Here is a 14123-nt window from a genome sequence, read left to right on the forward strand (position 1 = left end):
ACACCATATTTGTCAATTGTTTTACTAATTCCATTTTAAGATGCTTTTGCTATGGGGAGAAGACAAAAACAAAATAGAAATGGAGGAATTCTACTATTCCCCATCACTTGCTACTATCCTATCATCCTCTTATAGAAAGGGATCCATTCTTACATTTTCTAAGACAACCCAAAATTACCTTGTTTTTAGCCCAAGTTCCTTTTGCATTTTAAACTTTTGCTCTTTCTATCTAGAATGGTGTGGAAACAAACATTCCTACATTATTTTGAATTACATCTGTCACTCATTTTACACACACACACACACACACACACACACACACACACAGAGAGAGAGAGAGAGAGAGAGAGAGAGAGACTTGGCATTTCATTAGAAAATCTCAAAGAGGTTTTTAATAAAATAATAGGCAAGTCATATATAATGTAGTAAAATAAAGCACAATCAAAATCATAACTCAAAATCATAACTCGAATAGTAAACTATTTTGACACTTGTTAGATGTAACAGGCAATAAAGTCATCACAGAAGTGTCCAACAAACAAACATATTTATTGATTGGCAGTGCCTCTCCATGCTGGGACCCTGCCCATTCTCCTTCAGAAAAACATTCTCAAAGTGGACATCAGATCTGAGACACTTTGGGAACTGTATTCCAATGTAGACTCTGAGGAGCATTTTTGAATGTTACTTTTTCACGGCTTAAACTAGATCAATCGGACTGTTTGATTGCTGTGGAATTTTATACTCATACCTGGCAAATTCATAGCAACAGTGAAATGTTTTGAGAAATCTCCTATTTTTCACCCTTTTTTTTCATTTGGGCCTGACAAGCCTGTGGGCGAAATTAAAGGTATGTCATTCACATTGCATATACGTTGCAAAAGACTGTAAATTTGCCAACCTCTTTGATGAAATAAAAGGACTCTATGTATGATTCATGTAGGAATATGAAGTTATTTTTATTCCTTAGGTGAACTAATAATCACAGGAGAGCTCAGGAAATGAAAAGGTAAACTGACAGGGAAAGTTCTCACTAAGGGGGACCCTCTGGGGTATTCTGACCCTTTTATAATGTCTTTTTGAACATGAGGTTAAAAGAATGTTAGAGTGCAATTTCCCCAACAAGCAGGGCTTGTTGGAATGATGATGTAGCACAACTCACTATAAATCCCATAAGAAAGGGAAACACTCCAACTGCCCAAAATTAGTGTCATTACCACAAAGGAGAGGAAGGATATATTGATTCATAATAGCTTTCCAGTTGCAGTTGGAGTGGCTTCCTTTGCTTGCTGAAATTCTTGTCTGGCTCCCTAGCCCAAAAGACCTATTTAGAGTTGTTGTTAAATCACTGGTACTCTTTTTTTTTTCCAACAGAGTTTAGGAAATTCAAACTGCGAGCTCTCTTATTATTTATCGGCTTAGGGCATCCATCCCCAATCGCGATGAGTCCAAAATGATGAAGCATGCATGATAACATTACAGTCTAGCCTTTCATAGCTTCATCTTAGTGTTACATAAAGAGTGGAATTTGTATTGTGATGTACATTTCACGTGAACCTGACTTGAAGCAGCCCATTGACTACTCATTTCATTATTTACTCTGAACTTAATGGTAAATTGATGGATTTTCACCACTGGTCTTTTTTTCTTATTCAATTATCACTTGCGTAATAATGTAATCCATGATGATGCTTATTGGTTCCTTTTGGTAAATATGCTGATGCTTCCCATGAGCTCATGGTCATGTCAAAAATAATATATAACTACCAGAAGAGATAACTGGTTCAAATTGTAGCAATGTGAGCAGTAATGGGTATTGTTATGCCCATGTGTCATCACTGCTTCACAAGATGCATTGGTTATCGATTGGATTTTGGATATCATTCAAGCTTCTGGTTATCAGCTATAAAGTCCTTCATGGCATAGGGCTTGCTTATTTGAGGGATCATCTGTTTCCAATTGTTTCCATCTGACTGGTAAAGAGGGTTTGTTCCAGGTCCCATTAATTAAATGCTATCATCTTATGATACCAAGGAGGACTGCCTTCTCTATCACAACCTCAGCTCTATGGAATAGCAGCTCCCTGGAGATACACATGGCTATAATTCTCCTTTGTTTCTGGAAGTCTCTTAAGACTTGTTCCATTCCCAGGCTGGGATTCAGAGTGGCTATGGGGCCCCTGCTAAGTTTTTTCATGTTAGGCAGTGTTGTTTTGACTTCATCAATTATGTAGTTTTTAATGTGTTTTTTTAATGTATAGATGAAATGGAATAAAACAATTGGAAGGGACCTTGGAAGTCTCCTAGCCCAACAACCCTGCTCAAGCAGGAGACCCTGTACTATGGTAGAAAAGTGGCTGTCCAGTCTCTTCTTAAAAGCCTCCAGTGTTGGAGCACCCACAACCTCTGAAGGCAAGCTGTTCCACTGGTTGATTGCTCTTACTGTGTATCACCCAGAGTCTTCTTGGAGTTGGACAACCTTAACAAATACAGCAAAAAAGAAAAATATTATTCAGATACAAAACTAATATTTCAATAGGGATGACTTATTTTTTAATGGTCACATAAATGGATTTCATGTATCTATATTCAGTAAAAAAAATTGCCAGAACACATCCAAAAAACAACTACAATAAAAAGTTTTGATGTGCAATTTTCATCCATCTATTATGTTGCACTTTCATAAAAGTATGCATCCAGCCATCACAATCATCTTGATTTTTTAATCATACTCTATGGACATCTCTGCATCATGTTTGAAAAGCAACTAGAGGTCACTTGCAGCACTTTGTGAAGGCAGATCTGCTACTCTCCAAAATGGGTTTTAAGCACAGAAAGGGACACAAACATTATCTACAGCTTTGAGGAAGAGGATGTGTGCTCTATCCCTTCCTCCCTGGGATTTTGTATTCATTCAAAGGATCTCTTTATCTGCATTTTATTTATGTTCTTCGGTGATTTTTTTTCATGCTTCCTCAGTCCAGAACCTAACTCCCCTCTCCCGTAGGCTTAATGTCTCATCTTCTATGGTTTTGATATTTCTGTTTTTATGCTGGAATGCATCTGGTATAAATAATGAGACTTATTTTACAAAAAAATTAACTTAAAAGCATGCATTCAGAAGGAAGCAGAAACGCACACATAAATGCACAGAGAGGGGGGAGGGAGAGGGGGAGAGAGGGAGAGAGGGAGAGGGGAGAGAGAGTTATCTACAATATTGCCTCATGGGAGACATAGGAACCAAAGACCTGGGCAAAAGTTTAGAATGGAGTGGAGTGGAGTGGAGTGGAATGGAATGGAATGCAATGGAATAGAACAGAACAGAACAGAACAGAACAGAACAGAACAGAACAGAATAGAATAGAATAGAATAGAATAGAATAGAATAGAATAGAATAATGAAGTTGGAAGGGGCCTTAGTAGAGGTGGTATTCAATAAGACCTGACCAGTTCTGGAGAACGAGTAGTGGAAATTTTTAATAATTCGGAGAAGCGGAAAATAACATCTCTGACTGGAGATTTTACAGTATCCTTCCCCTGCCATGCCTACTATGATGACTCGTAGTCTCTCAAAATAACCCCAAACCCAAAACATACATTAAAGTCCGGTAATGCCTTCAACTTAACTTCACTGTTTTATTAGGCACAGTTTAAAGTCACAAAAATAAATAATGAGGCAAAATGAAAACCAAAACAAACCACATTAATGAGAGTTCCGAAGTAAGCCAAGAAGCAATCCAGGAAGATAAGGGAGGAGAGTCCATGGGAAGAACGCCAGCAAAGATAAACCTCTTTCAAAGAAAACATTAAACTTTGACTCCAGCAATTCTGACTGCGCAGTTACAAATTTATATAAATAGCTCCCAGCTACAAGCCACAAGGAGGATCATAGTAATCTCCTCCTGAGTAGACCTTGCTTTTCCCTGATGCTCTCCTCCCTGCATGACCTAGGATGGATAGGGGATGGGCCTGGATCCTCCTCTGATTGCTCAGCTGGCCTCTGCCCTTCCCCAGTCTCCTCCACCACCTCTGGAGCCACACTTCTACTCCCTGTTGGCTGTTCCTCCTCTTCCTCAGAGTCAGTCTCCACCAGGGGCATAATACCTACCAAGCCACACCCACAGAACTGTAGTAAAAAAATTTTGAATCCCACCACTGGGCCTTAGAGGTCTTCTAGTCCAACCCTCTGCTTAGGCAGGAAACCCTATACCATTTCAGAGAAAGGGTTCTCCAGTCTCTTCTTAAAAACCTCCAGTGTTGGAGCATCCACAATTTCTGGAGGCAAGTTGTTCCAGTGATTAATTGTTCTAACTGTCTGGAAATTTCTCCTTAGTTCTAGGTTGCTTCTCTCCTTGATTAGTTTCCAAAAAGAGGACTCCCCTGATGAAACAGTAAGAGCTGCAAGATTGCTAGGAGAGAAAGGTGCCACCTTTCATTTCGATGACAATTTTCTCACATGGTAGCAGGAAAGAATGAAAAAAGGTGGTCTCTTTCCTTAAAGACCCTAGTGTTTCTACCTGGGAATGTACATTGCATGGTCCTGTATCATATGGTCTACCTGCATCATACCATCTATTCTATTCAGAAGGTTCACTTTGCAACCCCCAGTAGAGTGGACCAGGAATTCCTAGGAGTTCAGTTGCCCACCACCAGCACCTTGGAGACTGGCCTTCCTCATCAGCAAGGGGAAGCCATTTCTGCTCAGCCCCAGGGACATGCTTGGTGGCAGTAGTCCATATGAGCAGCACTACCAGTTTGGCAAAGCTTGGCTATCTGCCTTCAGGCAGAAAAAGAGGAAAACCAATCCCCCTCCAATTTTCCCACCAGGCCTCAAAGTGTTTGTGACCCATTGAGGTAATTCCCCATTAGGAGAATGAGCGCATACAGTGAGACGTATTTGAGAGTAGTGTTTCAATAATACACATACAGAACAAAGATACACTGTACAGTAAATGTAGGTTTTTACTTCCAGAAAGGTTTAAGCAAAGTTCAGAATAGGCAGTCCAAAGTCATTCACAGTTAAATCAGTCAGTTTTTTCAATCCAGGGATAATCCAAATATCAAAGTCCAGTGTCAAAAAACAGTTCAGTAACAGACTTACATTAAATCCAGTAATATCAGTCAATTAGAAGAAATGGAGGAACAGCAATACTTTCCAACAGAAGGAAACAGAGATACACTCACACTCTCTTCTAAGACTCAGACTCAGACTCAGACTAAAACAACCCAGGTTTCTGGCTCCATCTTATGGCCGTTTGAGAAACCACACCCAACCACAGTTTTGCATTTTCTTAAAGATACAGTTTTAAAAATGTCTATCCTGGTTTATATATTTCTAACCCAAATACCTGTTAGGTGACTCATATTCCTAACATGACCCACATTTTGAGAACCCCTGGGATAAAGAAAGCAGCCTTCATGAATTAGAAATGTATCTGAGTTCTAGCTATGTAGCAATTAAAGTGTGGCCATTTCTGAAATGGTGGTGCCCTACAAGGAAAACACAAAATCACATAATATACCCAGAATGAAATGAACCAAAATCCACTAAAGTAAAGAAAATAGCTCTAATCCTTCATTCTATAAGATTCAGGTTAAACACATGTTTGTGCATGTTGAGGAAATATAAAAGCAGAGTGGCTAGACAAAATGTTAAAGTCAGGACTTACTTCTTCCCTAAACCTACAAGGGATACTGGGGTGTGGGTTAATGAGATGAGAAGGTCTTGTGTTACAAAGCTCAACCTCAGATCCTTTCGCAAAGTTTGAGAGTATTTGAATTTGCCCTTCAATGAATGCCCTGCTTCACTAAATAGAACGAGTGTAAACTTTGCATAGGATCATTGAACTACCTATTGGAACCATAAATGAAGACTATTGGTTTTGCTAGTATGAATGATGCTTATGGTTTGAGTGTGGGGGCTGTGGAAAAAGGCAGCAAGATGTCTGCATCTTACATTTCTCCACTGCCTTAACATTTAAAAGTAAATATATTTATTTTTCCAGGATGTATAATTCAGGATCATTCAGAAAGTATCTTTGTCATTCTCACAGTCATTGATAGAAAGATATACTCAAATCCAATGAATAAACAATTTAAAAATTCTAAGGAATCCTGAAGGTAGAACCATGGCTTCAGATTTTTTTGTTTGGAAACATCTTGCTTCTAATCAAGTGGTTCAGTAATTGTTCTACTGCTGGGACAATAATTGTAGTCATTTTATTTTGTTGTATATCTTATAAACCAGATTGAAATGAAATGAGTTTCTCAAATTGAATAAGCTAAAAACCACTGGTGCTAAATAGTTTGTGCTGATGGACTTCAACTCTATTCTGGCATCTGTCCTAAAAATGGGTGACATGTTGGTTATCAATGCCCACATGATAAACACAAGACATATGTAATTATATAGGATCTACCTCATATGTAACTGATGTAAGGATTGTGGATGAGGAGGATCAAATAAGAATTTTAAAAAGTGGACATGTCAATGAGGATGAACATTTTTTTAGTTCTAGACTAATTATTACTTTAGGAACTTGTGCTTAAGTATAACATGTTTTAAGGTGGTTTGTTTTCTACATTGTTTGCCATTCAGAGCAGAATCTTCTCACTAGTAACACCAACATTATGGAAAATATTTTCCTAGGTGGTTCATCAGGCAATCAACTCTGCTTCAAGAAACTATAACATCAAACTGAAACGTATTAAGAAAGTTTGATAATCCTGGAAAAACTCCCTGAAAGACCATGTTCAGCCACAGCAACAGAATTAACATTTTTTAAAAAAGATGTCTTCAGTGCACATCACATAATAATACAGATTGACTAGCCATGTGTGCTAGAATACTTCTCAGAAGTCTCTGCACCAAAGACCATTTGTTCTTGGAGGCAGAAGCACAGAAACCATTGCTCTCACCATTGCACAGCTCTGCCTCAAGCCTAGTCACTGCTAAATGCATCTCTGATGTATCTGAGAAAAGCAAACAGGCAGTTATATCATCAGTCCAATGTTTCCCCTTATAGAATAAGGGGATTCATTAGACTCACTTTATCAATGGTGAGGTTTACAGCTGAATACATGAGAGAAATTCATGTGAAACATGAGCCAGGAGTGAGGCATTGCATCTTTTCATTAATAAGCCCTCTTCTGGGATCTGGCATTAGCGAGATTCAGTGGATCATAGAGCACAGGGGTATCATTTTTACACGATTACTCTAAATTCTTAAACTAGGGGCTTAAGAGAGAGTCTTCTTATAAAGGCAGTCATGGGAATTCTTTGAATGATTGCCACCGTGTGAAGCAAGAATATGATCTGTGCCAGGGACATTCAGGCATGAGGGACATCAGCAGGCAGCTTCAGTGCCCACTGGGGGAAAGCAAAGGCTACAACAAAAGAAACATGGAATGTATTAACCTGATAAAAATAACTCTTCCCTGGTTGTTTTCATTGCTTGGACTGAGCAAAGTAAATCATCCTCACTGGCACTCTCGCCAAGCTCTGAGTTATCTTTCTTCTTAGTTTCCTTTCACCTCACCAATCCCTTGCATTATTTCTTCTTTCTTCATTTTGCTCTCCCTTAAAGCAGGCTGTGCTGGAGGTACAAAATGTGGGGCTGTTCAATTGTTTTGCTTTGAGATTTTGCTCCCTCTAAAGACAAGGATCAGCAATTGGAGACAAGTTAGGCTCCCAGGGAGGTCATGCCAAGCCTCTAGTTGTCAGTCATGTAAGTACTGCCACTAGGACAAGTTCCAACGGCAGCAAGATTTGAGGGTAGACCAGTTGAGTCTTTCCCCTCCAGTTATTCCTTCTTTACTGAAATAAATACCAAACAAATCCTTTTAGAGCTTAGGGCAATGTGTGATCCAGTCACTGAAGGTATATCAGATGGTAGAAGAAAAGATTCTCCCCCACCCCCCCCTTCTTTATAACTGACCTGGATATACAAAACACATTTGGTTTAGATGAGGAATCACATCATTATATGATAGTTTTTAGTAGACTTTTCACTCAGAATGGCATAGGTAGATTCATGTGTGTGTGTCCCCCTCCCCTGTGTGTGTCTGTGTGAGTGAGAGGGAGAGAGGGAGAGAGAGAGGGAGGGAGGGAGTCTCAGTTTAGGATCCTGTCTATTGAGCTTCCTGTAACCAGATCTTGTCACTGCAGAAGTGAACATGGGTAATGATTCATGGTTTTCTTTAATTGGAACATCTCCACATTAACCAGACCTAGTTTAAATAACGGGATCTTGCTCTTGCCTGCTGTATTTCCAGTTCACAATTCCACCTCTGATAAGTGACTAATCAGCTTCTTAATTTACATGAAAACCAAACCTTTTTATATAGAATTGAAAAAGATTGTGTTCGTGTGTGTGTGTGTGTGTGTGTGTGTGTGTGTGTGTTTATGTGCAGGTGTAAGAGAGTGAAAGGGCAGGAGGGCTGAGGCCTCTAGAATATCTTCAGATAAATAGTAGCTGCTAAGGTATAAAATACTGTATATATGCAAGCTGTATATGTGCAGTTTGTATTTCAAAAATGTTTTGAAACATAGGGAATACTTATAGAGAAAAGAATCCTTCTCTTCAGGTAGAGAGTGTGTGGTTTAATTAATGAACTAAAACAGTGTCTGAGGATCTGCAAATAAGGTTGTGAATGTAAAGTACAAGTCTTTCAGGCAAATCTGAGCCATAGTAGTAGACATTTTTCCTCATTGGAAAAGCAAGGACTAAGAAAATCAATTCCTCTTCTAGTAAAATTCCAAAGGTGCTTTTTCAAGAGGCAACAGGACTAGCAACAGCAATAGCCATCACCCCAGTTGTAGACAGCATCTCATTTTATTAGAAAACTAGAATATATCAAAATATCTATGGAGATTCTCAGTCATCCAGGTCATGGTTGTCCCAAAGGTGCTTTTGTCAAGAGGCAACTGGACTTTCTGGGTTTTCTTTGAAGACGTTTTGCTTCCCATCCAAAAAGGTTCTTCAGCTCTGACTGGATGGTGTGGAATGGAGGGATTTATACTCCTTGCAGACAGCTGGTCATTTGCATTCTTTTGGTGAGTCATTAACACTTCTTGGATGAGAAGCAAAACATCTACAAAGAAAAACCAGAAAGTCCTGTTGCCTTTTGAAAAATCACCTTTGAGACAAAAGTATCTCCAGAGATATTTCTAGCAAAATGTTCCAGTTAATGCAACCTTCATTGTGAAGTGAATCTTCGTAGTCTTCACAGTGAAGTTTGAAGTTTTTCTTCTTTTGGTCCAATCAACCATAGTCTAGACTGCCATACAAATTGGGCCAGACCATAAAGGTATGACAAGAACTGTACCTGATAAAAGGCTGCAGAAAGGTGCACTTTCCAACAATTAGGCTGATATCACTTTTATGTGAACCCAGAAGGATTCAGGTAAGATGAAGAAAATGATTGTTTCATCCAATGGTCTCTCAAGCTTTACTTTTATAGCTGTGGCACATATTTGATTTTTTTTCCTCTTTCCTTTCAATTTTTTTTCTGGTGCATTTTGCATTTTCTGCAAATATGATTGCTTAAACAGGTACAGTCTTGACATGGGAGCTAATGCCATCTTAAATTTCATAGACGGACTTGTTTGTTCAACCTTATTCATCCCAATAGCAGATGAGGTGGTGAAAGCAATCTTAAATAGCATCCCTTCAGACTGCAGGCAAATACACTGAATGCTTGAATGTGCCTTCTTGGTCTAACTAAACTAGCCAATCAGAATGAAAACTGGTCTTTCAGTCTTCTCATATGCAATTGTTTTCTTTGAGAGGAAAAAAAAAACATAATTCTTTTCCCTTCACCATGCATTCCAGTTTGGCAGCAAAGAAATAAAACTTTATATGAATTGAAATCTTAAGAGTGGTTTTGTCAGATAAAGTTTGGGTTACGTCATAGCTTTACTACAAACTAAAGAACATTGGGCCACACTTCCTGGTCTAGATTCCCCTCAATGTATCCCTTGTCACCCAAGCTTCCTTTGGGTCCAGAAAAGGGACAAAGGGAAAATGATGAAACTTGTATGGCAAGGCAATTATGAAAATGCCAGTCCAGCTTGCTTCAAATGAAGGCATTCAAATATGTAAGTCAGACATTTATGTAAAGATAAGATTCCTTGTCGTTGTTTTGGAATATTACAGTTTACTGTGAGTGCTACTGTTTCCCTAGAGAGTAGAATTTGACTCGAAAAAGCTATGCATAGGTCAGAATTTTTGTTGTAACTCAGAATCAGGCTATTTCGTATTGCCTCCAAGGAAGAAACATGTCACCCTCAAATTAGTTGATTCATAAATTTCAATTTAGAATATTTCATACATGATCATCTCAACATAGTGGAAAAGACTATGTAGAATACAGTATGTGGTTCTTCATTCAGTTGTCCAAATGTTCCCATTTTTTCTTCTTCTTTGGGTTGTTTAGGTTCTTTCTGGAAACTTGAACTGAATCCTTAAAGCAAAAGCCACCTTATTTACAGAATAGTTGTCTGACATCTTTGAAACAGAGAATTGTTTACTGTAACAGGACACATGAATTATAGACTTACTTAAAATTGGTAAGTTTCTACAATGGTGGAGTTTCTATAACACATTGAATTAACCAACCACATATTAACTTAGACTAGAACATTGTAACATCCACAATATTTAGGCTACTGCTATGACCTAGAAAATTTCAGATGAAAAAATTTAAATTACCCCTAAATGGCAACAAAGAAATTGAATTTTCCTTACTTCTTTGCTGTCATCTGGTAATGAGGCAGATTTTGCAGCCTAGATCTGCTAAATGTCTATGGTGATTTTCAGTCATCCAGGTCATGTCCCAAAGGTTCTTTTTCAAGAGGAATCTGGACTTTCTGGTTTTTCTTTGAAGATGTTTTTTCTGAAGAAGCTTCTTGAATGAGAAGCGAAACATCTTCAAAGAAAAAACAAATAAGTCCAGTTGCCTTTTCAAAAAGCACTTTTGGGTCCTAGATCTCCTAATTCTGTTATTGATTAACTGCCTGAGGTAATATAATTTTATTCATTTTATATTTGTAAACATGATTGACTTAGACATGTATAGATTCTCTGCTTTGTTTTTGTGCAATGAATACAATCTTTGGCCAGTGAGATAGTGGAACATTTCTTTAGGAATGTGTTTTGGGGGACATTGTTGTAAAAGGGGAGAGAAATGATTATTTTGTCATTCCCTCGGGTATCCTTAAAGACTCACATTTCAGTTAAAAGTAGATGACTCTTGCAATAGGACTTTGTAATGGACAACTAGGGAGGCTGCAAAACAATTGAAGAAATACACTCTTCAATTATAGAGTGTGGCAAATATAAATCCTTATTCATAGCATTTCTTACCTCTGAGTAAAGTAAGATCAGAAAAATTCCTCCTCCTAAAAGAAACTGTAAACTAGGGCTCCCCAACCACTGGGCCACGGACCAGTACCGGTCCGTGGAACATTTCCTACCGGGCCACCGGTTTGCTGGGCACCGCCATCTTGTTTGATGAGAAAGTGCTTCCGGGTGAGCTTTTCCAGTTGGAAAGTGGCATTTGGGTCCTGAAGGAATCCTTGCACCTTAGTTTCATTGAAGGGGGGGGCTTCGAACGAAACTAAGGTGCAAGGATTCTTTCAGCACCCAAGGCAAGGTGAGCCGAGCAACCATCCCAAAGCCGTCCCAAAGCGAAGCCCATTGACAAAGGTGGAGTTGAAGGTGGCGGGGAGAAATGGGGGATGGCTGGCTGGCCGGTTGCTCAGCTCACCTTGCCTTGTCATGTGTGCTGATGCTGGTACCGGGCCACGGATCATTTTGTGATGCCGGTACCAGGCTGTGGCACAAAAAAGGTTGGGGGCCACTGCTGTAAACCATTATCGGGATGGGAGAGGAAGACAAAGACTTATTTGCAAGGGGCAACAGCTTTTAGAAATCGCAGGACAGAGTTTAGCACAATTACACCTAAATAGTAGCAACAGCAATAGCCATCACTCAACTTGTAAACAACATATCATTTTATTAGAAAACTAGAATATGGCTACCAACAGGTAAATAGAGAGAACTCAGTCCTTCTTGGTTTCAGTCTTAATTAAATAACATTTTGTTCTCTTTTCTACTTCTTTCCCCCCTTCTTTGATCAAACTGTTTTGGAAAAAAAAGATACTTTACATATCTGCCTAAGTGCTGTTAACAACCTTTGCCTGTGGTTTGTTAAAATTAAAAGAAAAAGAAGAGGGGTGGGAGGGAAAGAGAAGTGTGATCTTGCTAGAGAAGTAATTTGCTTCACTCCAACCAATGATGGCTTGCACTTTATGCAAATTGGTACCTAGGGACAACAAATCCCATTTAATACATATGCATAGTTCAAAAAATAAAAAATAAAAGTGTCACAAAAGGAAAGAGCACAAGAAAAGATAAGCTGCAAGTCAGCAGAAGAACAGGTTCCCAGGAAATTTACTGTCCCAAATTGGACATTTGTAACAGATGATGTGAACAAGTGTTAAGTTTGTTTTCTGCAGCTTTTCATGTACCTTCTCTAGATATCACTTAGACTATAGTTTCAGAATTTGAACTGTTATATATAGTTTTTAAAAAATAAAGTGTGTCTGTGGGCTTTGGAGTGTTGCATTCCATATGGTTGGGGAAGAGCCGAGTTATTGCGACAAGCATCTTGTGAAGCTCATTATGCATGGTGGCAGCAGCCTTGGATGCGAAGTGATGCTCATAGCTATAGGGTACATACATGACAACCCACCGTCAGTAGATAGAAAGTGGAAATGAAAGATGCTGAGACACAGACTACAGCTTGGGGGAACATGTTAGACAAAACATCTGTTGGTATTGGAGCGTCACATTATCAGATCATTGTAGCCATGCATTTTTAATAAAGCTGTCCGCTCCTCCTGAAAATATAATTTTGAAAGTAGCATTTGATTTTAAAAAAATCTTCCAATAAGAATGTATTTACATGTGTTGTATGTGATTTTTTAAAAGCCTGCTAATAGTCTTTTATGAATGGAAGGCAGCATGAAATGCAAGCCTTTCACAGTGTTAGTAAAAGGCATCTAACCAAACCCAGAATGGGGCAAATTTGGTTGCAAGGCAAAATATATTGAATTAGCAATGTGTAGAACAAGGGTGAGGAACTATGATCCTTTCATGATTTGTGGACTTCAATTTCCAGAATTCCAGAGCCACCTGGTTGGGGGTTTGGCTGTGTTCTGATTGGTAGGGGGTTTGGCTGTGTTCTGATTGGCTGGAGGTGTGTTCTGTTCAGGTGGGGGCTTGGTTGTGCTCAGGTTAGTCTTAGTTGCCAGGGGATTTGAGCTGGTTAGCTGTGATCCTGTTGTTTGGCTTCACATTCATGGTCGTGCCACATCTTCATGGTGGGCGTCTGTTTGCTTCATGTATGGGTCGGAGGAGTTTGAAGCGGGTAGTGATGCAGCTGCGGTACGGCTTCTGGTCTATGGTCATGTCTCATCATCTGTGTGGGTGTGAGTCTACATGGAGGTGTGGTGATAGCATCTTATGTGGCCCTCGTGGGTGTGGGTCTGGTGTCATTCTTCATGTTAGGTACTTGTTTGTTAGTGAGGGCAGGTTTCCAAATGGCTGGTAGGCAGGAGGTATCATCTCGTTTATTCATGCTGTGTGGGCATTTTTCTATCTCTATGGCTTCTCTGATTATTCTGTTGCTGAAGTGTTCGGTTTTGGCAATAGTTCTGGTATTTTTAAAGTCAATCTGATGTCCTGTGGCTTTGAGGTGTTGGACCAGAGAAGAGGTCGGTTCTTCTTTTTTGATTGAGTTCTTGTGTTCTTCAATGCGTGCACTTATTCTTCTGTTGGTTTGTCTGATGTATATGGTGGGGCAGGCGTTGCATGGGATTTCATATACTCCTTAGTTTTCTAACTCGATCCTGTCTTTAGGGTTTCTTAGGATGGTGGATATTTTTCTGTTTGTGCAGAATGCTGTCTTAATGTTGTGTTTTTGGAGGATCTTGCTGATTTTGTCTATAGTGCCTTTTATATATCGGAGGAGGGCTTTGCTGTTCTCTTGTTCTCTGTCTTGGATTTTGGTTGGGGTTTCTTTTTGGATTAGGTGAGTAATCTTCTTCCTTTGGAATCC

At 39.2% G+C, this 14123-nt stretch overlaps 1 long non-coding RNA gene across 2 annotated transcripts in view; it reads right to left on the minus strand.

Annotated features, from left to right (window-relative positions):
* Positions 1-367: 367 nt before the first annotated feature.
* Positions 368-14123, minus strand: part of LOC148127556 (uncharacterized) — a 76609-nt gene continuing 62853 nt past the window's right edge. For both annotated transcript variants that reach the window (XR_015742987.1, XR_015742986.1), the window contains one exon: positions 368-2478. This is a non-coding gene — a long non-coding RNA (uncharacterized LOC148127556). The remainder of the gene's footprint in view (positions 2479-14123) is intronic.

The sequence above is a fragment of the Pseudonaja textilis genome, chromosome 1 (assembly GCF_049901715.1).
Source record: "Pseudonaja textilis isolate UNSWEBS1 chromosome 1, rPseTex1.2, whole genome shotgun sequence".
Classification (NCBI taxonomy): Eukaryota; Metazoa; Chordata; class Lepidosauria; order Squamata; family Elapidae; genus Pseudonaja; species Pseudonaja textilis.